Genomic DNA, 25,636 nt, shown 5'->3' on the forward strand with positions numbered 1-25,636 from the left:
ATTTCTGGAGACAGTCTTTTTTAAACCAGTAATTCATCTTTCCCAAAAGTTGATGATATTGCATGAGGTTCCTTTTGATTTAAATTCTCTATCGCTGTGATGAATTCTACAATGTAACAGAGATGGGGCTCTGAACTTGAGAACAGGGGAGAGATTGTTACTGCTCCATTGGACTTCTTTTTCTAGACTCCCCAAAAACCACCAGGGTGTTGAAATAAAAGGCATTTCAAAATGGCGATTCTGGTCAATGATGAGTACTCCACAGAAAGTAATTGATTAGCTCATGCCTGGAGAGACCTTGGCCATTGCATTATCGCCTAAATGATTAATTTCTGTAATGTCTCAGCTATCACTTCTGAATAGACCATTCTGTCCTGTGATGGGCTATGGAGAGCATAACAGCACTTTCCATATAGCCATTGTCTCAGTAAACTTTCTGTCTGAAATGTAAATGGTGAGAGCCAGTTACAGCTTCAGTTCATCTTCAAAGTAATTCTTGACATTAGCAGGTGTGAAATTCCATAGGCGGTTTGCCTTAGCATGTCCTAATTGTAATCCACATTGAAAACTTCCACAAACTGACCATCTTGCAATACCAGATGTGTCAGGTGACCTGTGGCAGCTGCCTTAAGTCAGTGTCCTTGTTCGTTTCTTTTAAATGTCCATTTAAATAAGTTAAATATATTTTTGACCAGCCGATGAAATTAAAGATTAATATTACACATGCACAGGTTACATCACCATGACAACGCACCATTTCAATAGGGTTTCAGTGTCTCCCAAGTATCTCATTGACCAAAGCTGGGCACAAATGTGCCAAATTATTGATGCAGAGTTCTAGGTCTGGACTGATTGCGCTTGTTTCACAGGCATAAAATGGGCACCTAAGGGGTCAGTATTGCAGGTGGCTTGTCTGGGCTCATTCCATGCTAGAAGTGCACTGCCCACCATATTGGATAGGGCTTCTCCTTCGACACCTAGGGTTGTTGCCTGAAATTGAAGTTAATCCCATTGCATATGCAAACTGGGGCTCTAACTCTGATTTAAGGACCTTTTGTGAAATTTGGCTGTGAAACACTGCAGCATGCATTGTATGCTGTGGTCAGCTTCTTCGTGGACTTCTGGAGTCTGCTCACTGGAACGTAAGTTAAAGGTTTTATTACTTATCTTAGTCTGGAACCAGGAGGAGCAGGAGTTCTCTTCCCGCCTCCAAATTAAAATTGAACTGCTGGCCATTGCTTGCTGCCCTCCTTTAGACTTCAACAATTCAGGACATCTCCTTCTACGAAGGCCAGCGCCAGCCCATCTTGTTGCCCCTTAGCAACTGGAGAGCTGCCTCTGGAGCTGCTTATGGCATGCACATCTTGTGGGACTATCCAGTCTGTGCTCTGCAGCCATGGTCTTGCTGCTGGCATCATTAATCATGTGCAGCATGCCCATTTTGGGCACATACCAATTCCTAGTACCCAGTTTTTCCTATTGACAGATGAAGAAGAACATAGGAGTTTTAGAACAGTATCTCTCAATCTTTCAAAAGTTTCATATGCAGCCTAAAGAAGACGAGTTCTGTAGCATCAGCACATATGACAAATCAGCTCATGGAACAGTTCAAAGAAATTTCAAATTTGTGCTAGCTAATGAAAAGGTCTGATCTTTTTGTATGAGGTTAAGGATCAAAATAGCAATTGCATTCTTAAGGAGATAAAAACATGACAGCAATGTCCATTGAAAGACTTTAAAATGCAGTAGTCTAATTCTGAGTAATACATTTTAGTGTGAAATTTAGTGTACACAACAGATAGAACTCTGAAGTTTGCTACTTTACCTTCCAATGCTGTCTGTGCTATGTCAAAATGGTTAGACATACAATCTTAACAACCTTCATCTATGAATACGATTGTGTAGGGGTGTGCATTCCACTAACATTGTTCATAAATTTCATGCTGGCACTGGCTTATTTGAAAGAAAGGCACAACTAAAACAAAACTATAAGCAGGTAGCGCCAGAGTTTTATATTCTTGGTTGGTGAGAAATGTGAGATTTACATGCAAGAGAGTTGTTTGAGGTCCACAGTACTATAAACCATGCTTAGATGTAAAATTAATTGTAAGATACTGAGGGCAAAGAGCAGTGGAAACATTTCCACACAGAGGAGATTTCTGAGGCTGTGGAATGTATTAGTGAAATGATTGAAGTAAAGACAATGTTAACTTTTAAGAATAGGTTATTTAGGTCATTGAAGGAAAGTGTGATCAAAGGATTTATGAACAGGGTACATGTTGGATTAGCTCTCCTGTTTTAAATGGAGGATAAATACTTACAAGGGACTCATCGGCCAAACAGCCTGTTTCCATGCTGTAAATTCTATGTAATTCTCGGATTAATACCAAGGGCAGAATTTTCATCTCGGTGGGCGGGTGTGCGCCCGACCCGTTTGAGCATGAAATAACGCGCGATGACATTGGGTGAGCTTTCCAAAGTCAACGTGCACTCGCGTGATACTTCAGTCGGCGGGGGCGCGCGGGAATCGGCAGCACAGCCGCCAACAATTAGGCCTATTAAGGCCATTAAAGTATTAGTTAAAGCTTTTCACTGCCCACCCAACCTTACGGTTGCCAGGCAGGCGAAAAGGCCAAGCGGCCTTTGCATTTTTTTGGAAACCTCATCCACAGGCCTCAGGGAGGTTTTCAAGTGCTCACTCACGCGCATGCGCGAAGTTCTCCACTCACCCCGCTCGGCCTCCTCGCCCGCCCACCCAGCAGCGCTGAGAGCTGCCACTTGTGTTTCACACTGGGCAGGCCTTAATTGGTCCACCAGAGTGAAATCGCGGTCCGGCCCCGATCACGTGCAGCAGGCAGTTTCCCGGTTGCCCCCGTCGAGCCTGCCCAGCAAGGGCAAAATTCTGCCCCAACTGTATTGGGCAAACATTATTTGGTAGTAATGTAAACTTTGTTTATAATTTATTGCATGATACATTGGAGCAATCAACTCTGACAGAAAAAAAGTGTGGTTTCTATCTGTGGTACTAAAAACAGCCATATTTTAGTTTATTTCCCATTTTTAAGTGGTGTAGCATTAACATCTGTCAGTTTACACTTCTTCCTAATTTTTGCCTCATAATAACGAGAACTTCTTTACACCAAAAGTGATCCAATGGTGTGGAATATTGACATACCAGTACGGTAGGGTTAGTTGCCAATAAACAAGGCAGAACTCACGTGATTTGTTGATTTCGTATATGTTGCCAGTATCTGCAAACAAAGAACTCTCCTTTATATAATGCCATTCATGATCTCAGATTGTCCCTAAGCACTGCATAGTCAATGGTGTACTTTTGAAATGTAATCACTGTTGAAATGTAAAATGAAATGCTAGTTATGAATATTGGCTACTTCTTCAAATAGTGTCATGGGATAGTTTACAATTAGCTTAGAGGACAGACAGATCTTTATACCATATTGTACAGTCTCAACACTGCACTACAATGATCCTTGAAGTGGTGCCATCAGAAGCTCCTTGCTCCTGGTAGGACCACCCATGTTGGGGAGATGCCAGACAAAATGAAGTCCAAAAGGTTCTCAATGGCAAAACAAGTGAACGAAGATTGTGTGTCTCACCGGCTATGAAGGTAGAAGAGGACTGCAGTGGCAAGGTGGTCCTGGTCATCGTGATTCAGCCCAGCATCAAAATCTGACCCAACAAGATCATGTGGACAATGAGGGTGCCCCAAGGTCCCCATCTTAAACAAAGTCATGCACAGGCTTCTACCAGGGTCAGATTGGTGATGGAGACATGGCTGTCAACCTGGGAGCCCCTAGTTAAGTGTCTGCACACCGGCGAGAGTGAACAAAAGTCATTGAACTCCCGTGTTGGAACAGAGGTGTCTTTGAGCAACAACATCTGTGATGGAGTAATCCTTTTCAGGTACCCTCTGCTCCGTCCAAATAGGATGAGGCTAGGAAAGGTGCCCTAAAAATAGGCTGTCTTACTTTCTCTGGGGTGGGGAACCATACCCTGTGGATCACCATCATTTGTGGTCAAAGAATGAAAACACTTAATTTTGCAACTTCGAACACTCATGGATATTCTCAAGAGTCACCAACCAGAAAGAAGAATTGCACCTGAGTTACCAAGACTCCAAATTGATAACATTACCTCCAGTGAGACCCGGCCCACCTTCTTGGGAAGGGGCAGTGAAAAGAACAAGTAGGGGATATACCTTCTATTGGAAAGGAAAGGCTGATGATATAATATATTGAGAACTGCGCTATTCATTTAATCTACTTAAGGCTACCATACACATGTGTGCAAGCTGAAGGAGCCTAGAAGGAAAATAAAGGAATCTATGTTTCAACAGCACATGCAGTTCTAATTCTGAATCCATCTTATTTCACAAAAACACAATATATAGAACATTCTTACATACTAAACAAGAAGCAAACGAGACAATTGATCAATATTGCACAATATTGCATCAGGAAACTAGCAACCAAATTGGACTTCAGTGATGTTGAACATGTCGAATGGAAATCAAAACACAAAGAATCCAAGGTTGGCTCTCTAATCAACTATGCTGCAAAGCACTTGGGGAAGACAGAAAACTGTCAGATTTGCTGGAGTTAGCAAGATCACTACACTTTCAGACGCTGGAGCTGCTGAAGTGTCGGCTGCCAACAGTAACTACCACACTCCCAAGTTCAACTCTCGTGAACACTATTCATCAGTCACTGCCAGGAAACCACCTGCAAAGCAACAATAGTAGCCTCACAAACAGAACTGCAACTTGTCCAAAGAATGTTTCCACTGTGGCGGTGCCTACCCACACCAGACAGAGAATCCTGCTACTGGAAAACAGTGTAAAGCTTGTGAAAAACTCAACCACTTCACTCATGTTTGTCGCTCATCAGCAAAACTAACTATTCAGACCAATACCACCCGAAGGATGCCACGTATGCTTCCAAAACAAAAAGGCGGTAGAGTGTAGCCAATGCAGAGGCAGATGACCCCAAATATACTTTCAGAAACAGCATCCAGCCACGTGCAACAGTCACCATTAGCTGCTCAGAAGTAAATGCTCTCAGACACAGAAGCATTTGTGAGTGTCATGGAGGCAAAACATTCAAGAAACTTCAGAACCGCCCCATTCCATGCAAAGCAAGGAATATGAAAACGTTCCCTTATAACGTTGACAAACCACTGAAGGTTCTTGGGATATTTGAAAATCTAGTCTCATTCAAAGACAATAGAACAAATGCTGTATTCTATGTCATATCTGGGGAATGTGACACTCTTATCAGTTCCCACACAGCAATAGATATGCACATGACTGCAGTTACATATAAGATTGCTATGCATACCAACAACTTTCTTGAACTGTATGCTGACCATTTCACTGGTATCAGCAAAATGAAAGGGTGTTACATGTAAGCTGCATGCAGACCTTATTGTCCCCAGACATGCATCGACGTAAACGGATACCATTTCATGTCAGAAAACAGACTGAGAAGGAACGTCATCACCTATTTGACCTTGACATTATTGAGAAGGTTGGGGATGACCCCTTGGGTCTCACCCATACAAGTTGTCAAGAAACCCAAGAGTGAGAACCAGATTAGAATCTGCGTTGATATGCAGTCATCAAACCACGCCATACAATGTGAAAGACGCTTGACACTGGCCATCAGTGAAATCATGGAGAAAGTGAATAGTGCAAAACACTTCACTAATCTTGACCTCAATGCAGGCTACCGTTAAATTGAGCTCGCAGAAGGACTGAGGTATCTTACAGCAATCTCCACTCACATTGGACTTTTCAGTATAAGAGGCTCAACTTTGGAGTCAATTCAGCAGTTAAGGCATTTCAGCACATAATTCAGCCTGTATTTCAAGGACTTGAAGGCATTTGAAAATCAGCGATGATATTCTCATCTACAATCCACAATCACCAAAAGTAAACTCAAGACACACCTACACGCATTCCTTCAACATCTTGGAGAATGGAACTTCTCCATGAACAAGCATTTGTTCAACAAAAGCAAAGTTGAATTCTTGCTCATGTATTCAGCACATTATCCAAAGAAAAGTGAGGCTATAATAAATGCTGCGGATCCTACAAACGGGGAAGAAGTCTCGTTATTTGCCACCCACCCACCCACTCCGATCTGATAAAAGAGACCAATGGGAGTGGAATAAATCATACAAACAGGCTGCACACCAGATCAAGCAATGGTTGTCAGCAAATTGCACAAATGCCTATTCTGGCACTGAGAAGCCACCCAGCTAGTCATGGATACAAGCCCAGTTGGCTTAGTGCAGTTCCCATGCAGAAAGACGCAGCAGGTAATTCATCAATTGTTGGATGGCAAGCACACTACTAACACCTGTAGAGCAATATCATTTGTAACAGAGGGAGAGAGAGAAATTCTCAATAACATCTTATGGCAGAATCATCCTAGATTTGCACTAAGCGCAGTAGCAAGCATGAAAAATGATGTTTTACCCACTTGTTGCAATAGCAGGTTTTCATGCTGTATCGTCCGCTTCCCTCCTCATTAATTATGTAGCCACAGGAAACACGCCGTCTCAATGGAGGGCAGCCTCTGAATCAGCCATCATGTTGTTACCTCAACATTTCCTCATTCCGGTGCTATACCTAAACTACAGCCGTGCACACAGTTCTCAATGCTTACAGCCCAGGACTGCTCCAGTGAAGACATGGCCCTGAAAGCCAAGAAGAGTTCAGTGACCCATCACTGGAATGTCTTTTGGAGGCCTGCTGTGATGTCCTCCACTCTGCTCTGGCTGCAGGAGGTCCAGCAAACTCATCACTTTGGCTTGGGAGGTGATTACAGAGGTGGTCAGTGGCAACACTGCACAGAAAAGGTTGGTCATCCAGTACAGAAAGAAGATGAATGAACTAAGCTGTGGTGCCAGGGTAAGACAACCATCTCATCACTCTAAACTCACACTCTCAAGCCCGTCGCACATTCACTGGCATTTCATTCACTGACAGCACAAGGGACATCACCACTCACTCATCACACACACCCTTACATTTCCATCTGGCCTCGTCTCCTCTGGAGACTACCTCCTCAGCCCTCACCATCTTGAGGCCACTTGCACAGATCAATATGTGCCCCCCACAGACACCCTGTGATACCCTCCTTCCCCAGTTCAGCTCTCATCCTGAAGCCTCTTCCCTTGCCTGAGGCCACTTCTCCCTCTTCCCCAAGCAAGACCTAGCCCTGCAGCTATTGAAAACCACCTCTGCCTTATGGCTGGTCTGGTAGGTACAAACCTTCCTGTAAGACCCCTAAAAGTGATGTAGTGCTGCCTATGAAGCTTGGCATGATGGCTGCCAGTACTGCCTGAAGCAAGGTAGGCAAACAAACCTCACAGTCCCAAACGAAGTGCAGCTCACCAGGTGCATATCACTTATGTACAGTTGTGAAACATGTCCATCTGATTGCATGCCGATGTGCCTGGATAATGCAGTGTGGGGGGATGATTCTGGTGAGCAGGGCTTATAACGAGATGCTAAAACATTGAAACTAGGTTCCTGACATGTAGTGGCGGAAAATGCAGCCTGCCACTAACAGGTGGAGCGGACGATCACAAACTGGTTTCATGATGGCCTGAAACCGATTTTTGCAATCTCCCTATATTTTCCACTCCTGCCCACTAAGATGCTCATCATGAATGGGAGTGGGCGATTCCACCCTTACACTTTCAGTTCTACTTGTATGGAAGCGAGTTTGCAGTAATAACTGATATCAGACCACGAAAAAGTTTGTTCAACAGTCCACATAGCAAACCACACACTCAAATAGAGCATTAGATACCCAAAGTACGTGAGTACAAGTTTCATGTTGAGCATCAGCCAAGAAGCTTAACCCAACAGGCAAATTTCATGAGATCCTTAGCTTGCATTCAGACCTACTAGTCATGAAGAAAAGGTTACCAAACATCATCTTAACTGCATTAGCCATTGGGAAAAACAGGGTGGGAAAAGCAATTGCAAATTGTGCCCTTTTGCTGAAAAAGTGTGCTCAGCATGACCTCATTGTAACAAATACACTCTTCCACCAGAAGGAGAAATGCAAAACCACATGGAGACATCCTAGATCAAAGCACTGGAACCCCTTGGATCAGGTCATTGTTTGGGTCAAGGATCTAAGCGGTGTCTATTTCACTCAATCCATGCTGGGGACCGATTCCTGCCAGACAGACCATTGACTTGCTTGATCGATGAAGAACATCCAACTTGCACCAAGACATTGCAATGCCCAAAAGTCCAAGAGGAAGAAGATCAATATCTCAGCCCTAAAGCAGCCTAACCAAAGAGAGGAATCGCAAGTGCAGCTCACGACCAATCTAGAAAATCTGCACACATCCAATAATTCCAGAACAGTGAGATCAAATAAAGCCAGCAGTACTAGACTCCTGTACCCAAACTAATGGGTTGTCATCACCAGGACTGTTTCAATGAAAACAGTGGCCAGAATTTTCCAGTCCCGTAGGCGTGGGTGTAATGGCAGTTGTGAGGGGCAATATAATGAGATTGTCTGCTCCACCTGTCAATAGCCGGCCACATTTCCCACTGCTGCACATCGGAAGCCTAATTTCTATTTGTGCAAGCGGCCTCAAAATGGCAGGGCTGAGGAGACATTCTTCAAAGGTGGTGAAGCCAGATGCAAATGTGATGGTGTGTGTGAGAGAATGTCAGTGAGTGAGATGTCAGTGAATGTGTGATGGCCTTGTGTGAGTTTAGAGTGATGAGATGGTTGACTTACCCTGGCAGCATGGATGAGATCCTTTATCCTTTTTCTGCACTGGATGGTCGACCTCTTGTGTGCAGTATTGGCACTGATCATCATTGCCACCGCCTCTCAAGCCAGATTGGTGAGACTGATGGGCCTCCTGCAGGCAGAGTGGGAGTAGAGGACATCATGGCAGGCATCCATAAGACATCCCAGGGAAAACGTGATATCCAGCAATATGCTGAATATCATGACATGCAAAGCTTTTTGAAGCCACCAAGGCTATCTATAGACCAAGGTCAAGTGGACAAATTCTCTTAAGGATGACAATGCCATCTGTCAATGCTGGAAAGAAAACTTCCAACAAATCCTCAACCATGAATTCACAGTGGCAGCTGATACTCTCCAGGCTATCCCCCAATACCCTGTGGTAGAATCCATGGGTGAACCACCATCGATGGGAAAGTTGCAACACACAATCAAATGGATGAAAAACAACAAACCCTTGGTCCCGATGGCATTCCAGCTGAGGTCTTCAAAGCTGGTGGACTTTGCTTACATCAAGGCTCCAAGCAATCATCCTACAGATTTGGGAGAAAACAGAACTTCCCCACTCCCTACCCACATCAGAAATGTGACCATTGTAATTATCTTTAAGAAAGGGGGTAAATCATGCTTTGGAAGCTATCAAGGTATTTCCTTCTTGCTCATAGCAAAGAAAGTCCTGACATAACATTCTCCTGAATCGCCTAGTTCCTGTGGCTGAGGAAAACCTCTCAGAGACACAGTGTGGCTTTAGGTCTCCCAGAGAAAGCTCTGACGGGGCATTTGTTGTCAGCAAAAGCAAAGAAAAATGTAGAGAAAAACACCAGGAGCTCTTTGTTGCATTTATCAACTTGACCAAAGCATTTGACTCAGCAAATTGAGAGGCTTTATGGATTTTGCTCCAGAGATTTGGATGCCCAAGAAACTTCATTACAATCCTGCAACTGCTTCATGATGAAATAACTACAACGGTCCTGTGTGGGAGATCTGAAACAGGCACCTTCAAAATACAGATCAGGATCAATTAAGCAAGGTTGTGTGATAGCCCCCATACTATTTACAATGTACCTGGCAGCAGCTACAATCAAAGATAAACTGCCATCTAGTGTCAGTATTAAATACTGACTAGATGGAAAACTCTTTAACCTCAGTTGCTTCTGTGCCAAAACTAAACTGACCACCACTAGTACACATGATCTACTGTATGTAGATGACTGCAGTGTTGTTGACCACTGTGCAACACATTTGCAATCCACTCTTGATCTCTTCAATTCTGCTTACAAGCCTGTCCTTGAGTGTTGCCAAAATAAAATTTCTACATCAACTGACAGCTGGCCAACCAAATATTCCACCTCCTATATATGTTGAAGAGACTCTTAAATATGTTGAGCACTCCCCATACATTGCCAGCCACCTCTTCAAAAGACCACTACTGACAAGGAGATCCAACACTTGATCAGCTGTGCCAACTCAGCCTTCTACAAACTATGGCAATGAGCGTTTGATAACAAAGACCTCCTCAAGTCAACAAAAGTCCTATTGTTCAGAGCAGTTGGTGTCACCACATTCCTGTACTGCAGTGACACCTGGACAGTGTATCGGCAATGCATAAGAGCAGTAAGAAATTCCAAGAGCAAAGCTTCCGCTGCATCCTCTGATTCGACGGGAGGATCATTGATCAATCACTAGTGCCCTTCTTGAAGCCAACTCCACAAGCATTCAGGCAAAACTCCTGCAAAATCAATTTTGATGAACTGGACATTGTGTCTGGATGGCTGTAAAGCATCTCCCATGCCAGGACCTGTTCTCTCAACTCTCAAATGGTCAACTTTCCAGGGGAAGACAAATAAGATGCTTCAAAGAGACTCTGAAGCTCTCCTTGAAGCAATCCCTAAAGCAACATTGATACTGATGACTGGGAGGAGCTTGCTACTAATTGTTCAAAATGGTGAAAGCTTGTCCATCGGGTTGTATCATGTTTTGAGTGATGCAGAGCAGTGGCAGAGAAGGAAAGAAAAGGAAGTAAATCCTACACTCTGGATTCCACTAGCTCATCAGACATATCCCCATGTGCCCAAAGATCTGCAGGTCGAGAATCAGCCTGTTAGTCACATGAAGACCAATAGCAGAAACCCACGATCCTGAGTAAACATTATCCTCAAATCGGGGAAAGCTGATGATGATGATAATGATGAGCAGTGAGTAAAAGCTCAATGATTAAAAGCACGTATCAGCTGTGCACATGTACCATTACAACGCCTGCACCTTGTGGGCAATTAGTGATATCCTGCAGTTTCTTCATAATGGAAGCTGTAATCACAAACAGTATTCAAATATGAGCCCAGGAGCCATTATTGTTTGAAATCTTAGCTGCATTTTATGTTAAGTCAAGCTGAACCGATAAGGTTAAGCTCATCGCCATAGTTACGTGTTTTGATTTCATCTGATCTGCTCCATTAATTTTTCACAATTATCTCATTTCTTTTCAGAGTAAATACTTTGAGGATATTCCTTTTATGTATTTTTTCATGACATACAGTATAATTTGTGCTCTAGAACACCTGATAATTAGTATTTCTTACTAATAAAATATTTTCCAGTGCATTCCCATTAAATAATTTGCTTAGATTAAGCGTTGCTAAGAAACGCACTAGAACCTATAAAAATGGCTCAAGTTCAAGGTACGATATATAAAATAAAGTAATGTACAATAAGATAGAGTAAAAGAGAAAGTGAAAGAAGGAGAAATGTTTAATTTACTGCTTAATAGGTTGCTAATTAATCATAAAATTGGTCATGAAAGATTTCATTTCCCTCAAATATTTTGAATTAGGCAAGGGCCCAGATCTTCCAGTCAGCAGCAATACCTGGCGCATTGCCACCACCCATGATTTTGGCTCCCCAGCCATTTTGTACTCTCTCAACCGGGATTTCTGATTCCAGCTGCAGCATTGATGGCTACAGCCCTCCCTACGGAAGGCCAGCCAGTGCAGAAAAAGACGGATGAAGAGAGGCCATGCCCCCTTTTTACCTTAACTGCCGTATTCAGGTAAGTTTACAAAGGTCTCAAGCCATTCCATGAGTGAGTGAGTGAGTGAGTGAGTGAGAGAGAGAAAGACTGAGTGGGCAAGATTTGCGGGTTGTCAGGCGGGCGAGGTGGGTGGACCTGGGAGCGGCCAGGAACCGGCACCCGACTGCAATTTTCATGCTGGCTGGCCAGTTAAGCTCAGCACTGTCAGGGTGGGGGCGGGAGGAGGGCGAGCGCAAAAGTCTGTGCATGAGCGGGGTAGCATGCATTGACAGCTCCCTGAAGGCAAGGAGCTGAAGAATTGCAAAATCAAAAGTAAAGATTTTGAAAAATGTCCCCACTTAGGACTCACTCACGTGAACAGAACCATAATAAAATTGATGTGAAAACATTTTTATTTCTTTAAATTAATGTTGGAAGCCTCATCACGCCCGTGGATGAGGTTTCCTAAAAAATCCAAAGCCACCTCGCCAACTCGCCTGCCCACCAACCGTAAGGTGAGACGGCAATAAAAATATCACTTAATTAATTGATTAATGGCCTTAATAGACTTCTTAATTGTCAGTGGGTGCCCTGCCACCTCTTGTGCACGCCAACCGACCGAAATAACGTGCATACGCGTAATGATGTCGAGATGCTCGCCCAACATCATTGAACGTTATTTCACACTCGGGCATGTCAGGCACACGCCCAAATGCCGAGTGGAAAATCATGCCCAGTGAGTGAGTGGGTGAGTGAGTCAGTGAGTCTACGAGTCAGTTAGTGAGTGAGTGATCTGTGAGTAAGTGTGACTGAGTGAGTGATTTGTGAGTCAATGAGTGAGTGTAAGTGAGTGAGTGTGACTGAGTGAGTGAATGTGTGATTTGAGAGTGAGTGAGTGAGTGAGTGACACTGAGTGGGTGAGTGATTTGTGAGCGAGTGAGTGAATAATTTGAGAGTGAATGAGTGGGTGAGTAAGGGAGTGAGAGTGTGAATGAGTTTAGTGGGTGGGTGAGTGAGTGAGTCGGTGAGCGGGTGAATGAGTGGGTGAGTTGGTGGTTGATTGGGTGAGTGAGTGACTGGATGAGTGAGTGTTTGAGTGAGTAAGTGAATGCACAAGTCAGTTAGTGAGTATGTGAGTGTGAGCGAACTGTTGGGTGCGTGAGCGAGTGGTTGGGTGCGTGAGCGAGCAGTAGGGTAGGTGAGCAAGTGGTTGGTAGGTGGGCGAGAGAGGGTGAGTGAGAGAGGGTGAGCGAGTAAATGAGTCATTTAGTGAGTGGGTAAGTGGTTGAGTGAGTGCTTGTGTGAGTGCTTGAGTGATTTCATGCCTAAGCACATGAGTGAGAGAGAGTGGGTGAATGAGGGTGGGTGAATAAGCATGGGTGAATGAGTGGGTCAGTGAGTAGACAAATCATTTAGTGAGTGAGTGGGTTAGTGAGTAAGTGAGTGGTTGAGTAATTTCATGCCTAAGCAGGTCAGTGAGAGAGAGTGGGTAGTTGAGTAACTTCATGCCTAAGCAGGTCAGTGAGGGAGAGTGGGAGAGTGAGTGGACAAGTCAGTTAGTGAGTGAGTGGGTGGTTGAGTGTGAGTGAGTGCATGGGTAATTGAGTGAGTGAGCAAGAGGCAGGGTAAGTGAGAGGCTGAATAAGTAAGGGAGTGAGTTCTTGAGTGTGTCAGTGAGTGGGTGGGTGAGTGTGTCAGTGAGTGGACGAGTGAGTGTGTCAGTGAGTGAGCGAGTGAGTGGACGAGTGGGCGAGTGAGTGGACGAGTGGGCGAGTGAGTGGATGAGTGAGTGAGTTGGTGGGTGAGTGATTGTGTAGATGGGTGGTTGGGTGAGTGGGTGGGTGAGTGAGTGAGTAGTTGGGTCAGTGAGTGAGTGATTGCGTAGGTGGGTGGTTGGGTGAGTGGGGGTGTGAGTGTGTGTGCGGGTAAATGATTTGGTGTTTGAATGGGTGAGTGAGTGGGTGAGTGAGTATTTGATTGGGTGATTTCAATCTCCCAACAGCTACTTGAAATGTTCTACCTCAGCTTGTATTTTAAAACACCTACACTATTCCCCACAAAGTTTGGACTCCATGGAGATTCTAATTTATATAACTTACTAAAGGTGAGAAACGGACATGGCAACCATTTCCAATTAAAATGGGAGTGTCAAAGTGCCAAACTTTTGCAGTTAGAAGTCACAAAGTTGAGTTTATAATTAACTATCACTTCAGTTCTGATGCCAATGCTGATTCTTTTTTATTCATTCATAGGATGTGGGCTTCGCTGGCTGGGTCAGCATTTATTGCCCATCCCTAGCTGACCTTGAAGTAGCAGTGGTGAGCTGCCTTCTTAAATGCTGCAGTCCATGTGGTGTAGATACACCCACAATGCTGTTAGGGAGGGAGTTCCAGGGTTTTAACCCAGCGACAGTGAAGGAACGGTGATAAATTTCCAAGTCAGGATGGTGAGTGACTTGGAGTGGAACTTCCAGGTGGTGGTGTTCCCATGTGTCTGCTGCCCTTGCCCTTCTAGATGGTAGCAGTTGTGGGCTTAGAAAGTGCTTTCAAAGAAGCCTTGGTGAGTTGCTGTAGTGTATCTTATAGATAGTACATACTATTGCTACTGTGGATCAGTGGTTGAGGGAGTGAATGTTTAAGATGATGTACGGAGTACCAGTCAAGTGGGCTGCTTTGTCCTTGATTGTGTCAAGCTTCTTGAATGTTGTTAAAGCTGCACTCATCCAGGAAATGGAAAGTATTCCATCAAACTCCTGGCTTGTGCCTTGCAGGTGATGGACTAGCCTTGGGGAGTCAGGAGGTGAGGTAGTCACTGCAGAATTTTCATCCTCTGAGCTGTTCTTGTAGCCACAGTACTTATATGGCTGGTTCAGCTAAGTTTCTGGTCAACGGGAACACCCAGGATGTTGATGATGGGGGAATCAGTGATCGTAGTGCCATTGAAGACCAAGGGGAGAAGGTTAAATTCCCCATGGTTAGAAATTATTATTGCCTGGCACTTCTGAGGCATAAATATTACTTGCCATTTATTAGCCCAAGCCTAATGTTGTCCATGTATTGTTATCTGTGGACATGGACTGTTTCAGTATCTGAGGAGTCGAGAATGGAACCAAACATTGCGCAATCATCAGTGATTGTCCCCAGTAGGTAATGGACCTTGGGTAGGAGGAAAATTAGGAAATCCGATGGTCTAGCAGCTGTGGCCATACTTTATTTTGAAATGTTATAGCAAGGCTCATGCTGCAACTCACAACTTGGTGGAGCAAACCATCAGTGTGCTAAAAATGACGTTCCGTTGCCTGGACTGGTCTGGTGGAGCCCTGCAATATAGTCCACAGAGGGCATCATGCATCATCGTCACCTGCAGCACCCATTACAGCCTGGCGCTGCAACGGGGAGAGGAGCTGGCTGAGGAGGAGATGGAGGAACTGCATGTCTCCTCAAATAAGGAGAATGTCAATGGTGATGAGGGTGAGAAGGTCCTCAAATACAACGATGATGGCAATGAGAACCTCACAATGGTCAGATTAGGCTGGAGCACACGGGAGGCCCTCAAAGCTGCTAGATTTGTGGAGGGTGATGACGATATGCAGTGAGGAGACACCATAAGATCCTTACTTTGCATCAATGAACGTTTGACTTTGGTCTGGCTTATGGCAGTGTACATACCCTCCGTGATAATGCTCCTGTCATGGAGGCGCAGGGTATCGTATAGGTGTTGCTCAATTGCAGGAGGATGATGATGACATGCAGTGAGGACAGTCCATAGATCTTCACGTAACCTCTGTAAATGTCTCACTCCTGTCTGACCAAGGGCAGCTTGTTTGTGCTCCATGATCAGGGTCATATCATGGAGATCCAGCCATGAAACTTTAAACCCTTTGTCTGCCTTCAACAACTGACCCCTTCAGGAGAACTGCATCACTGGTCACAGATGCTGAAGAGATGGAGGCCAGCCCCACCTTAAGGTGTTGAGAGCACATTAAGAGAATGATGGAACTCTCTGACACCTGTCCATGACATTCTGGCAGCAATGACAAGCAGCATCAATGTGCGGGAATCAGTAATGTGTCCAGTGAATGTGAGGCCGGACCATCACTGTGGTCTGAAGGCTGCACAAAGCATAGGGAAGAGGCCTGCACTGAGACACCTGCCTTCATCTTGTGCAGAAAGGTTTCACATCTGAGTGACACAAACATTGCTCATCAGAACAAGGAGCCAAAGGCAGGGATACATTGTTGAGAGTTTATTTACAATAGTGAACATTGGGTACAAGTGATTAACACCCATGCTCAGATTGTGCAACTACACCTTCTTAACCTTCCGCAGCTACGTTCGCGGCCGGATGTCCCTAGAGAGGGAGCACACGGTGTCTGCTGGCACTCTCGAGGCCTTCCATGCCTGGTGGGCACCGTGGGGACTGGGGTGTTTTGATGACCCCTTTAACCACATTTTAATTTAAAGTTTGTAAGTTTCCTTTAAACTTTGTTCTTGGTTTTACAGCTGACCTGAATTAGGGGCTGTACCTGATTTATCCCAATTTTGTTAATTTGGTTTTATTGGTTTTAACTCGAAAGAGTTACACCTTCTTAACCTTTCTAACCCTGCCGCTACATCTTGGTGCTTCCCAGGAATCCACAGTGGAGGTGGAGGCAGCCCGTTCACTGCTACAGCCTGTGATGGCCTTGACGGGTGTCCTCAAGAGGGCCTAGACCTGGAGGGCCCTGGCCTGCTTTTGGGTCTTGCTGTGTGGCAAAGGTGCCCTCCAGGAGCTGTGGAGCTGGAGCTGCTGGGGTCACAGGAAGAGTGGAATTGGATGGGTTGGATACTCCGGGAGACACCTGGGTGGATGCTCTGGGGTGTGCACCTGCAGATCCTCCTCCATGTGGGTGCCCAAGGGGCACCTTGCTGACTCCTTGAGGAGAAAGGGTAGCTGGAGTGAGATCAAGCTGCCCCACACCCTTCTTGAATACATATTGTTGGAGGCCAACTATGGTGTCAGTGATGGAGTTCAGCCTGTGCATCAGTGCAGGAGTGACATCCTGGACCAAGATCGACATAGCAACCGCCATCCTACCAGTGTTGGCCTCAGTGCATTGGCATGCTAGTACTATCACCTCAGAATGAAGGCAGACAGGTTCCCTGCCAACACTTCAGGTGGCAGGGGCAGGAAACCCCACCATCTGAAAAAACTTGCCCTAGATTTCTAGGGAAACTGAAACTGAAACTTCAGATTCTAGGGAAACCAAAACTGGTTGAAACCAGATAAAAGTCATAGAGCCATCTGAGGTCACATCACTCAGTGGTGCAGTGCAGCATGCTGAAGGAAATGAAGACTGAATCCAGTAGCTGGCAATAGGTAAGTATAAGGTGGCTGCAGTTTTTTCTGTTACTTAAAGCAATTGACTTACCAGAACTGGCCATACAGTGCACAAGGTTGTCACCAAGGGTCCGATAAAGGTAATAATGGTGAATCTATTCCATCGAGACTGTTGTGGCAGAGCTAAGGAGATTCTGGAGTGTTCCCTTTTGATGAAGATCATGTTCGTGGTACACAGATTAATTGGGGGCTGCTGTTGGATGAGAATCGGTGGCTAAGTCCTTGCAGAAAAGGAGTTTGAATTCTACCTGAGGAAAATTGAAATCTTGAAGGACTTTGTAGCTGAGATTGGCACCACATATGCCGAGTACTCTATGCTGCCTAGTAAATCTAAGAGATCTATCTTAGTTGTATCTTCATTTTAACGTGCAATTTACATTTTATAGTGGCCACAACTTTCCTGTTAATTGATGTTTAGTTTATGTTGGTTTTTGTTTGACTGTTAACATACAAGTTATGAAAAATGAAATTTTGTCCATTGAGGTCCTTCGGTAAATTTGGTTCTTTTGATTTGTTAGTCTCCAAAGGATCATGAAACTGGTGACAGCCCTTGTATTTTTTTTTTACTTTAGTTAAACATTGCGATCACCTAAAGAGTGAGGTCTTACAATTGGATAACTTCATTGACTGGTTCATTCAACAAAATGTTGCATTATGAAGAGTTTACAGGTGCAATTGAATTCTGAAATGATGACATGGGAAGATATAGTTTAAGGCATAACAATGTTTATCCTAGAAATTGTTTTAACAATGCAAGAAGTAATTCTGGTTTCATTCTTTAATTTATTGGACCCCACTCAAAACTATTTCCTTGAGTTTCATTTGTTATTTGTCATCTAATTCTTTGGCTTTTTAATGGTGCTCAGTCCACATAGCTCTCCTCTATTAATGTATTTTCCTGAGTAATACTGTGTCCAATCCATAAAACTTCCTTGTTCAATATATTGTTTATTCCACAGAGCTCCCTTGACTACCTCCTTAAGCAGTTCATCAAGTTATTTGTCACGGTTTATTCAGTCCATCTATGTACGATGTTCCATTGGTGCCAACAACTTTCCAGGTGTAATGGCTTGCACTGTTCAAAAAGTTTCCTATGCAATATTTTGTACAATCCATTGTTCCCCAGTGGGAAATTTAATGATTATTTGTACTGCTTCACACCTGCATCATAAATTCAGAGTAAGAACTGTCCCTTGAGTCAGTGCAATGTAATTGAAAGAACTCTACACAGAGTGGACTCAATGAAGTAGGAATTGGATAGTGCTGATCTGCAGGTGCAAAATAAACACAGGCATCAATTCATGTGATAAAACAGGTAGTTCCTTTTGGAAATGGGGTCTAGGGACACATTTAAATTATACCATCAAACCACAGCAGCTTGCAGTGTATCTCCAGGCAGCTCACCAGAAAAATCCATCATCAGTTTTGACCCAACTATGATGCCAGCAGCAGCAGAAGCAGCAGCAGCAATCAGGTAGGTCCTGGTACTTGTTGGGAGCCAACTGTGAGGGGACCGAGCAAGGGGCAGCAATGACCTTGCGGACCTCTGGAAAGCCTGGTTATCTCGGATGGTGCGGCTGCATTCAGGCAATCCCACTATAGGAAAGGGTCACAAAACAGGCATCAGGGTCCTCATTAACATATGTAAGGGGCCCAATATCCATTATAGTCTGTACAAGATGACGAGGAAACCGGCCCCACAAATTCAGCAGTGGAACAACGCTACACAGATTGAGCACAGATCATTCCACTTATAAATGTATATGCTTTGCAGACATTTTATGTGAAATGCATACCAATGAATTATTTTTGCTTAGTATAAATATTATTTTATTCTAAAGAAATAAAATTATTGAACATCAGAAAAATAAATTTGCAGTGGGGGAGGAATTTGCCTCACGTAGAAGCTTAGAACAGGCAAAGGCGAATCAGAGATAAAAATAAAAAAACTGCGGACGCTGGAAATCCAAAACAAAAACAGAATTACCTGGAAAAACTCAGCAGGTCTGGCAGCGTCGGTGGAGAAGAAAAGAGTTGACTTTTTGAGTCGTCATGACCCTTCGACAGAACTTGAGTGAGTGAGGTGAGCAAGGCAAAAGAGAGATACGGAAATCTTGTCGCAGAGACGAACAGAACTTCTTCAAGGTCACTCACTCAAGTTCTGTCGAAGGGTCATGAGGACTCGAAACGTCAACTCTTTTCTTCTCCGCCGATGCTGCCAGACCTGCTAAGTTTTTCCAGGTAATTCTGTTTTTGTAAAGGCGAATCAGCCTGTTTTGCAGCCTGGAGAAGAAAATTGAGCAGGCTATAAAATGGGCTGTTTATTCACTTCCTCCTATTTTATGGGCAGGATTTTTGGGTCGGCAAGCGGTGGGCAGGGCCTGCTCGCCAACGTATAAAATGATGCGCGATGATGTCGGGCGTGCGTCCTGACATCATCACAATATTTCGTTCAGCGGGCTCACACCGGAGTCGGATGTGTGCCCACCAAAATGTCAACGGCCAATAAAGGCCATTAAGAAATCAATTAAAGCAGCTAAGAATGTTGCCCATCCAACCTTAAGGTTGGCTGGCAGGCGAAAAGACCAGGCGGCCTTCACATTTTTCATGGACCCTCATCCACCAGCGGGATGGGGTTTCATGAAGTGTTTAAAAATTGAATAAAACTTTTTTTTAAAATTCACTGACATGTCCCAGCTTATGTGACACTGTCACATGAGGGGACATGTTTTAAAATGTAATTTCTTTATTTACATGTTTAAAACTTAAACTAATCTGCAAGGCACAGAGGTGCCTCGGAGCGTTTCCAGGCGTGTGTCATGCTGGGTGGGCCTTAATTGGCCTGCCCACATAAAATGGCAGGGCGGACCCAATCGGGTTTGCGCCCACCCCCACACAACACCCCCCCCCCCGCCCCAGCAGGGTGGGTGGGTTGGGGGGGCAGTTTCTCCCCTATGTTCCTGAAGAAATCAAATTGCAGCCTAATGGCTTCAAACAACATTAACTCATGTACAATACTTTCTATTACAATAGGAAACAATGTATGGTCAAAACCATTTAATTAATTATTGGTCTTTTTCTTCATGTAAGGCATGAAATTTTTTAAAAACTGCAAGCATTGCAAATTGGCAAAAAGTGAGGGACCTTGAATTAATTTTTAAAAGTTTTGCTGGGTTTAGAGACTAGTTGTAAATTTTAGTGTGCCTGCAAACAATTGCTTAAAATTTATCTGCCTAAAAAGTTACACCTTAATCCATATTTTACAAGCAGCTGTAAAAAGAGATTTTTTTTATTGACCTGCAATGAAAATTATTTGGTATTATCCATTGCGGTGGCATGTTGCTAAAAGTAAATTGTATCATATATATGATGGAATATTGAAAAACGGCTAGTCTCAGTAATGGTGACCACAATTATCCAATTATCATAAAAGCCCATCTGGTTCTCTTAGGGAAGGAAACCAGCCATCCCTACCAGGCCCGGCCTACACGTGAATCCAGACCCACAGTAATGTGGTTGACTCTTAACTGCCCAGGATGACACAAAGATCGGCCGGGTGGTTAAGATTGAGGTTGAGTGTCTCGGGCCACAGGAAGATACAAACGGAATGGTCAAATGGACAGATAAGTGGCAGATGGAATTTAACCCTAAAAATTGTGAAGTGATACACTTTGGAATGAGTAATTTGACAAGGAAGATTCAATGAATGGCATGACACTAGGAAGTTCTAAGGAACAAAGGGACGTTGGCATGTGTGTCCATAGATCTCTGAAGGCGGAGGGGCATGTTAGTTGGGTGGTGAAAAAGGCATATGGGACACTTGCCTTTATTAATCGAGGCATAGATTACAAAAGTAGGGAGATCATGTTGGAGTTGTACAGAATCTTGGTGAGACCACAACTGAAGTATTGTGTGCAGTTCTGGTCGCCACATTATAGGAAGGATATAATTGCACTGGAGGAGGTACAGAGGCGATTCACCAGGATGTTGACTGGGATGAAACATTTAAGTTATGAAGAGAGGTTGGATAGACTTGGGTTGTTTTTGATGGAGCAGAGAAGACTGAGGGACGACCTGATCGAAGTGTACAAGATTATGAGGGGCAAGGAAAGGGTGGATAGGGAGCAGCTGTTCCCCTTAGTTGAAATGTCAGTCACAAGGGGACATAAGTTCAAGGTGAGGGGCAGGAGGTTTAGGGGGGGATGTGAGGAAAAGCTTTTTTACCCAGGGGGTGTGACGGTCTGGAATGCGCTGCCTGGGATGGTGGTGGAGGCAGGTTGCCTCACATCCTTTAAAAAGTACCTGGATGAGCACTTGGCACGTCATAACATTCAAGGCTATGGTCCAAGTACTGGTAAATGGGATCAGGTAGGTAGGTCAGGTGTTTCTCACGTGGCGGCATAGACTCGATGGGCCAAGGGGCCACTTCTGCACTGTGTGAGTCTGTGATTCTGAAATGGCTGAGCAAGCCACTCAGTTCAAGGGCAAGTAGGAATGGGCAACAAAGGCTGGTGTTGCCAGTGACCCCCACGTCCCATGAAAAGTTTAAAAAATATTATGCAGTGAATAGATTGCAAGGTCAAAAGTCGTATCCATTGTAACATTGTGTGAACCTATCTAGCTGCTTTTTATTACCTTCATTCTGGACAGATGATTCTTTGTAATGTACTCCTGTAGCTGTCCCATTATTGGCATCAAGTTAATGGATCTATAATTTCCAAGGTTGCTTCTCTGTCCTCTCTCAGTTAATGGAGTTCCATTATTTTTCAATCATTTGATGTTACTCCTTCCAAAAAACTATGTGCAATTCAAGTTAGTAATAGTCTTGATACATTCTTCTAAATGTTATTCATGTATCTAGTAATTTTCCCTGATACTATATCCTAGTAACTTAGTTATGTTTCTACTAAACTCTTTTTTGATATTCATTCTATTGCATCCCCTGACATTTAGCTATGAAGATGATGCTGCAGTTATGTTATGAACACTGACAAAATGAATTTTAAACTTTTCATTGTGCTGCTCTGTTGCTGTTCTAATCCCATTCCAATAATGTTCTATTTATCATAAATCATCTCATTACTTTTCTTGATGCCTACTGCAATTTGCATGTTCATTTTTTCTCCTTTTTTCTCTGACAACTGCATTTCTAAATTTATATATCATTCAATCTAGTTCTCTCTGCCAGCTCTTAAAGCATTAAGCATCTGTTTTCCCCTTAGAGTGTGTGTTTTTAGTTCCATGTGCAACCATTGCGCCTATGTTCTCATGTAAATTCTTGACAGTGTATGTTTAATTTGTGACTCTGATATTTTATCATTCAAAGTGTTCCAATTTCCTATAGTATGTTTCCCGCTTCAATATGCTTTTATAATTAATAACCCCCAGCTCCTCACTCTGGGCAGAACATTATGTCAGCGTGCAGGTGGGCGCCAACCTGCCCAAGCACAAAATGACATGTGATGATATCGGGCATCAACGCACAGTCTCGCAATATTTCGGTCGGTGGGCGCACACGGGAGTCAGCTGCGCATCCGCTGATAATTAAAAGGCCTAGCAAAGCCATTAACAATCGAATGAAATTCAAATTTACACTGCCCGTCCAACCTAACGGCTGATGGGCAGACAGAAAGGCCAAGCAGCCTTTACATTTTTTTTAGGAAACCTCATCCGCAAGCAGGATGAGGTTTCCTAAAGCAAATAAGTCAACAATAAAGTTTTTATTTAATGTTTAAAAACATGCCCCAGCTCATGTGACAGAGCTTCAATCTCAGAGGCATGGAGCTGCCTCAGGGAGATTGAAGCGCTCTCCCGCGCATGTACGAACGGCGCCCTAGGCCCGGCTCTCCTTTCTCCCCCCACCTGCACAGATAGTGCTTAGCACTGCCTCTCTCAATCCACGCAGGACAGGCCTTAAGTGGCCCGCCAGCGTGAAATCACGATGCAGAGCCAACCGCCCCCTCCAAGGGCAAAATCCTGCCCATAATCGTGAAATCTCTGCCCCACAACTATTTTAATTTTGAACAGAACAACAACCACTTGCATTTTAACATAGTAATACATATCAAGGTAATTCACAGCAGTATTATCAAACAAAATTTGATAGTGAGCACCACCGGGAGACTTTGGCCCAGATTTTATGGTCAGTAGGAAGGCAATGGTGTTCACCATGGTTGTCGGAAAAAGATGCCCACAAAGATCTAACAATCCCTATGGTGTGGTTTTCAGCTTTCCCAATGTAAATTTGAATCTAGCAACAAGTCAAAGGGATAGACAGGCATCCAGCAAGAGTGATGCCACCAAGCAGAGAAAGCAGCCAATCACACTGAAGAATTCCCACAGACAGCAAACCAGAAAGTAGGATGCACTGATTATCCTTCACTTTTAAATACATTTTACAGGGAGCAAAATAAAAATCGGGGCATACACATTAGAAATTGAAATAACAAGATTTTGGATTTTTTTTTAAAAAAATTGGAAAAAATTGACATTATACAAATATAAAATCAGTTTTCCAGAAACCGAGAGATTTTTCAGCAGTAGGTATGACATTGTACACCATTAAAAACCCGGTTACACCTCACTAATAAGGGATAATCCTTTCAGGGAGGGGTTTCACAGTGCTATTACAGATACAAGGGGAAATTCTCATCAATTCAGTGATTTTAGAGAAAATTTCTGTCTGCAGGGACTTCGACAGTGCAAGCTGTGAAGAAATAGGGAATTATGGACAGCAGCGTTTGGATGTCTGTGTATAACTGCACATGTGTGGATACCAAAAGTTGCTGCTAAGTTCACAGTTGCAATAATGGTGACTGCTGACAGTTTTGCTATCATTACAGCAATAAAATTTGGGTCAATGGAAAAGGTGATCAAAAGTTGGTCAAAGAGATAGGTTTTAAGGAGAATCTTAAAAGGAATAAAGAGGGACAGAGAGGCAAAGAGGTTGAGGGCCCCTGCAGATAAAGGCACAGGACGCACAAGAGGTCAGAATGAAAGGACTGCAAAGATCTGAGGGTATTATGGTGAGGAATATTACGGCAATGGGAAGAGGTGAGGACATGGACGGATACGAAAATAAGGTTAAGTATTTTAAAAGTACAGATGTTGTTGGACAGGGACCCAATGTAGGTCAGTGAGCATAACGGTGATAGGTAATCAGAACTTAGTAGAAGTTAGGTGTCAGGAGATTTTGAATGAGTCTGAGTTTACGGAGGTGCAAGATGGGAGCCTGCCCAGGAGAGCTTCGAAATAGCCAAGTCTAGAGTTAACAAAGGCAGGATGAGAGTTTCAGCAGATGATCTGAAGCACAGGAGGAGATTGTAGTCTAAGGGTCTGGCCCATATAGGATTAATGGTGGTCTGCCCACACAGTGATGTCAGAGAGCACATAACCCACACCCAGGGTCAGTCTAGTGTTGGACAGAACCATGTGTAGCAGCTAGCATGGAGACAGTTCTTAGCTTGTACCCTTTACTATATATTTGTAAATAGTAAACATTTGTAAATAGAGTCAATAAAGTCTTATTGTTAATCTACAAATGACTACGAAGACTTCTTCAGACCTACTGAACAGTAACCAACATCTTAAACAGAGATGGGAACTATTACAGAGGCGTAAGTAGGTGGACTTGTTATAGAAGTGGCAAAGAGAATTCAGCTTCAAGCAGCTGCCAGGTTGTCAATGGCTAGGAAATGAGTTTGGGTTGGCACACACTATCCTTTCTAAAAGTTCCCAAGTTGTTACATGAAGTTGGTTCTAACTAGATTTCTGTCAATTGTGCCAATTTTTAAAGTGCTAATGCAATAATTGATCAGTTCCTAAAATATTTCTGAAGAATATACAATGCTGGAAACATTAGAAAATTCCTAGGAATGATATTTTCAGTCATAAACCTGAGGCATCTGTTTACACCAGAAATATAACATCCATGAACTACATTTACAGAAATGGACCACAAGGAATAGCCAAATAGCATTAAAGTATTTTCTCTCTTCTCTGATCAACATTTTCAATTTCATTTTCTGTTGACATTTTTCTATATTTTCTCTTTTCACATTCTGCGTAACTGAAAGAATTACTCTTTTTTGTGCTTTCAGTCACTGCAGAATAAGAGAAAACAAAGCGGTAGGTAGGGCTACCTAAGAACTTAAAGCCATGGTCATAGCCCCTTGTTAAAACTTCAGGAGGTATAGTTGTAATCAAGGGTTTACACTTTGCCCATAGATGCTGGGTAGCCCGTTCATCAGCGAGGTAATGTGAGGTGAATGATGGAAATTTCATTCAGGGCACTGCCTTGAGACTTCATTCAAATGCAGTGGATAAGGGAGTATCTATGGATGTTTTAAACATTTGGATTTCCAGAAGATATTCAACAAGGTTCAATATAGGAGATTTTTAACAAAAATGAAAGCATCTGTAATTGGAGGCAACCTTTGGATGG

This window comes from Carcharodon carcharias, chromosome 1, assembly GCF_017639515.1.
Source record: "Carcharodon carcharias isolate sCarCar2 chromosome 1, sCarCar2.pri, whole genome shotgun sequence".
Taxonomy (NCBI): Eukaryota; Metazoa; Chordata; class Chondrichthyes; order Lamniformes; family Lamnidae; genus Carcharodon; species Carcharodon carcharias.